The sequence below is a fragment of the Sinocyclocheilus anshuiensis genome, unplaced genomic scaffold (genome assembly GCF_001515605.1).
Source record: "Sinocyclocheilus anshuiensis isolate Anshui unplaced genomic scaffold, SAMN03320099.WGS_v1.1 scaffold698, whole genome shotgun sequence".
Lineage (NCBI taxonomy): Eukaryota > Metazoa > Chordata > Actinopteri > Cypriniformes > Cyprinidae > Sinocyclocheilus > Sinocyclocheilus anshuiensis.
This window is the reverse complement of record NW_015544168.1, coordinates 235,129-240,649: the sequence shown is the minus strand read 5'-3', so window position 1 is coordinate 240,649 and position 5,521 is coordinate 235,129. Positions and strand designations below refer to the sequence as shown.

Below are 5,521 nucleotides of genomic sequence, written 5' to 3'. Positions count from 1 at the left end.
TAAAGAATGTTGATTTTATATGTTAGACTAATTCCTATTATTTTTTTATTGTTAGAGAATGTCTTCATAAGATACACTAGGATAGATATTAAAATAAATGTTGAATGTAGTGGCCAAATAGCTATTACGGGGATATTCAATTCAATCTGGTGTCACAGAAAATGCCAGAACGTTTTTAAAGATACTTTAGGACATAAACCAGTGGCATGTATGATCTCAGCGATTATAACAGAACTGCTAGAGGTCACGATATGCCATTTGGACTAAATTAATATGGGAGAACATACATATAGGCTATAAAACATATATTATTATGCTTTAAAGACAAACATAAAACCGTAAAACCCTCTAAACAGTAAAATGCACCATAGAAGCGCGCGCAATTAGAGTAAGAAATGAACTTTCATCATAATTACTATGAGAACTGGCTGATTACACATTCCTTGACTGCTACATTTTCTAAAGAGCCTAATATTTCTAGTAAAATCACAACAGAGAAATCACAGACAGTATGGAGAGATTTATAGCCTACTAGTAATGTAGCCTATGTTTTCTAAAAATAACAAGGAAAACAAACGCTGGATTCTCATTTTTCTCAGTTAAGTTCATATCACGACGGGTGCAAATAAACATATTCACATAATATCGTCAATCTTACGAAACGAATGACGACCCAACCAAGCTTTTTATATTTAATGGAACATTTTCCCGTTAATGAATAAAACTCACATTTCACCGGCGATTTAAAAGCTGGTTACAAAGCGCGTTAATAAACGTTAGCTAAAAACACCGTGAGAGAGAAATGGAAAATAATTATTAGCACGACTGAGGAAAAACTGGATGCATTTGAACGCATATTTTATATATATAACATATACGTTATACGCTTACGTTTATACATATTTTATATATGTACAAAGAAATTAAGAAGGTTCTCTGAAACCCCTGAAAAAAAATTTCTTGGTCTACACTCCTAAAAATAAACGTTCAATTTTGCTGTAGTATATGGTTTTTGGGAGATTAAAAAAGTTCTTGTTAACCTACTTGGTTCTTCAGATCAGTGTTTTGGGTTCTTTAAAGCACCTGTATATTAAAGAACAGTGCTCAGTTGAACTAAAAGATTCTGCTATATGGCATCAGGAAGTGAAGTTCCTTATGGTTCTGCAGGAACCTTCATTTTGTAAGTGAGAAGGTGCGCTGCCACCTAAACCATGGTTTTGCTTGTGAAATAACTTCACAGTAACCACTGAAACCAAAGACTGACATCTTAAGGCATTAAGGCAAGGCTGAAATCTTTCAGGCTAAAATGTGATACAACATGAGCAATTATTAAAAATAATTTTGAGATGTTTAAATTAAAATGTATTTTCATTTTATTTAATAAGCTAAAATATGCATGTATTAGTTATATCTTGTGGTATTTATTATATGAACCTGCATGTCTATAATACTGAATACGGTCCTACTTTAAATCACCAATAATTGAAATGAGTAATCATAATTATGCATTGTTTAACCCATTTGAATCCACCAGTTAAAATGAGTTGGATAAAGCTGTTGCTTTCCTTGTATGCTCTGGATTAGGCCTCCATCAATCAAGACAACACACAGCTGTCAAAAAATGTTAAACTCAATTCTTGTGATGATTTTACTTTGAATTCTAACTCAATCTTATGAATTTCTTTGGATAAAGTAATATATGCTACTGAGAAATCAGAAGAAAGGCAGGTGTATGGCTTCGAATTTCAAAACAAACGACCTCCTAAATCACAGCTATTTTCCAGTGACGTAATTCCACCTGGCATTTGTGTAACATGTTTGAATCAAGCCTTTTCCTGTGTAAGCATGTGCTCCCACTCACAATTAAATAATGGGATCATTAATAGCTTCCCATTTCTCTACATTTTAAACCAAGTCTGTGCGTTCGACCACAGACAAACCTTGAAGCTTTAGGCCTTCCCAGAAATGTCCTGCAAAGACGTTTCAGCACTATTTGATAGAAAGAAGCAGATTTTTGAACCTTTCTTATAAATGCCTTTTTTCTTCTTCCACAGGCTGTTTACTTCCACTAATTTTGAAGACACCAAAGGATTTATTGATGAACCTGTAAACCTCAGTGACGTGGCCAAAGGACATTCAGTAGATACACCTACGGACTTGAGCATCATCACGAAGGAAACAACGAAAGGAGCTTTTTATATAGAGGAAACGTAGATGACGTCTCCTGTGTCGTCAAATACATTTAATCATTTTCACAAGTTATTCTTAAATGTCGGCATGGTGATAGTACAGGAAGGCCATCTGTTATCAGTATGGAAACTATATTGTGTGTTTGTCTCTAAACAGAAGAGTTTACATATATATATATATATATATATATATGTGCCTCGCTTTTCAGACCGATGAGCTTTGTAAAAATCGATGCGTTTCAGAAAGGCGGGGCATAGAGGAGAAACAATAATGTACAGTATGTGGAAAATAATGTGTTTTTTTGAACCTTAAACCACATAAACACATTTCATTACACCAAATACACAAAATAATGTTCTTTTTAGCAGCATCATATGACCCCTTTAAGGATTCGTTCACATAGACCTATCGGATTTAACGAATCGGACTGAATCAGTAAGGATGGTTCTCGAGTCAGCTGAGTTGGTCGGCATGGAACTTTTGAACATGTCCAAATCTTAAAGAGCCGAAATGAGTGAACCAATAAAGCTGGAATGAACCGAATGAAAATAGGCTACGTAAAAGACGAAAATACTCTGTTGGATACACACAAATTCGAAACGTGTTGGTTTTAATAAATATCATTTAATTAAATAATGCAAATACTATTTTAGTCGAGTGATGTAAATGATTTTAAGTATTGTTTAATTTATATTAAATAAATTATATTTAGTTTCTAAATCAATGAAAAAATGAAATAAACAGCAACATGTGCCAACAAAAGGCTACATTGGTAAGTTTTAGAGCAAGTATGCAAAACCGTGATTAGGTCTAAGTCATGACGTAAAAGAATTAGCCTACTGAATAGTTATTTTTTTTTTACCGATTTGAAAGTAATAATACAATATCAAACATCTTTTAATAAAAATAACCTTGTGTGTTCATTGTGTTGAGGGTAGAGTGCCTATCCATCAGTAGCGTGTTTGATACGGTCTCATTATTCCCACCTTCCTTCTGAGCCAGAATGCCTAGGGCCACAGTTACGGAGTGGTGCGAGCCCCAGATGTTTCCCGTAAAATCAGACGGAAAAAGCAACAAAATTTTAATTTGCAGTAAAACGGATAAAGTAAAGGTTTGCGCTGCATGTGCCGCAGAAAGGATTTCATGTTCAAGCTAATGCCAAAGTTACATTACACTGTGGGGATGGGCCCTTTCCGTCTGCTAAACCTAATCAGATTGATAGGCTACCACCCTAGTGGCTTGCTCTTACCTTCTGTGTTGATAATAAACTATAAGTTAAAGAGGAAACATAAGCAATTAAAAGACAGGTTAAAAAAAGACATCTGAAAACTCTAACTTCAGTCGAACTTCTGACTCAGTGAGCCTCGCTCAAAACTGTTGTAAAATGCTGATAAATAGAACATATCCTACCTGTGGCTTCAAATTGATATTAATGCGCTAAGCTACATTGTAAACAGTCTACAGTGAGCCTAATTAATTATATTAGCATTAGTGGAAGAATTCTTTAATTTACCCTCTTGTAATTCCAAAACTGATTGACTTTCTTTTTTCTGTGGAACATAAAATTACCCATGGCTTTGAGTGGCTTATTGTGTTTATAATATTGAATATTTCATAATATTACATGCAGCTAACAAAAGTTAGCCATTTGTAGCTAGTGTGCAAACAATATTCTTGTGAGGGAACTCAAAATGCTGATTTTAAGGCTCTCCGGATGTCAATAATTATAATCGAGATGGGTAACTATTTGATCCCATAACACTCATATGAAGCTGATCCTGGCCTTCTTGCCCTAAAACAGCTCCACGTGTACAATATATGAACCCTCAGGACAGCATCCGTGCTCTAGTGTAGATGACGTGGCAATGCAGCACATGTTTGGCCTTAGATCGCATATAAACGTCTGCGCTGAATCACCGACCAGCAGATCAAATCAGGACATGGTTGAAGGACAGTAGATTCAGACAGTGTTACGAACATGTGTTCTGGGACAAAACATCTACAGGGCAGGTGTTCCGGCACAGGTGGAGCGCGTTTCATCAGGGAACAACAGGTGGAAATGTTTACATTTAGTATAAACAATCCAAAAAGCCAGGAAGGGATTATGGTGGAAAAGAATAGTTCTGGAATGCTCTGGACCTTCACATACATAGAAAAGAAAGAAGACAATAAAAAAAGTACTGGGAGGTAAGATCCAGGGGCCTGTTGAAATTTTAAACGGGCCCTATTCCTAACTAACTAACTAACTATTGAAAGTTTGAATGACCCTAATGAATGATTCCTAATTAACTATAAATAACTAACATCTACTGAAGTTTTTGAAAATGCTAATGGATGATTCTTAACTAACTAATTAACTGACTAACTAACTAACTAACTAACTAACAATTGAAATCTGAAATTTTCAAAGACCTTAATGGATGATTCCTATATAAATTTGAAATTTTTAAAGACCCCAATGGATGATTTCTAACTATAACTTCATTCTACGTCACGATGTGGGAAGATTTGCATAACGCCGCCCAAATGTTCACGCAAAGAAAGAAGGCGTAACTTTGATTTTCGCTGTAGTATTGTTGCCGCCGCCGCCATGTCTTGAAGGCGCTGTGTGCTTCGTTGTGAAAGCGAAACTACTTTGTTTGGCCTTCCAAAAGAGGTCGATATCTGCTTCGTCATACCTGGAGCTGATCCGTGCTGGTCGCTGAGGAAATACTTCAACTTCGCGCTGTGGATCGCCGGATCGGCTTTCACCGTGGACGAAGCGGAGTCCAGCCCGGGGTCGTCACATGTGGTTGCCACAGGCATCACAGTATGGTAAGGGACGTAACATTTCGGTCACACGCTTGAGGTATTCGGCCAATCACAACACACTGGACAGCTGGCCAATCAGAGCACACCTCGCTTTTCAGACCGATGAGCTTTGTAAAAATCGATGCGTTTCAGAAAGGCGGGGCATAGAGGAGAAACAATAATGTACAGTATGTGGAAAATAATGTGTTTTTTTGAACCTTAAACCACATAAACACATTTCATTACACCAAATACACAAAATAATGTTCTTTTTAGCAGCATCATATGACCCCTTTAAGGATTCGTTCACATAGACCTATCGGATTTAACGAATCGGACTGAATCAGTAAGGATGGTTCTCGAGTCAGCTGAGTTGGTCGGCATGGAACCTTTGAACATGTCCAAATCTTAAAGAGCCGAAATGAGTGAACCAATAAAGCTGGAATGAACCGAATGAAAATAGGCTACGTAAAAGACGAAAATACTCTGTTGGATACACACAAATTCGAAACGTGTTGGTTTTAATAAATATCATTTAATT

The 5,521-nt window shown here is 36.3% G+C and overlaps 1 protein-coding gene across 1 annotated transcript in view; it reads left to right on the top strand.

The window, feature by feature from the left end:
* LOC107695963 (twist-related protein 2-like) overlaps positions 1 to 2,364 on the top strand; it is a 3,458-nt gene extending 1,094 nt beyond the window's left edge. Inside the window, exon 2 of the mRNA XM_016496084.1 lies at positions 2,055 to 2,364. The gene's annotated coding sequence lies outside the window, so the exon portion shown is untranslated. The remainder of the gene's footprint in view (positions 1 to 2,054) is intronic.
* Positions 2,365 to 5,521: the final 3,157 nt, after the last annotated feature.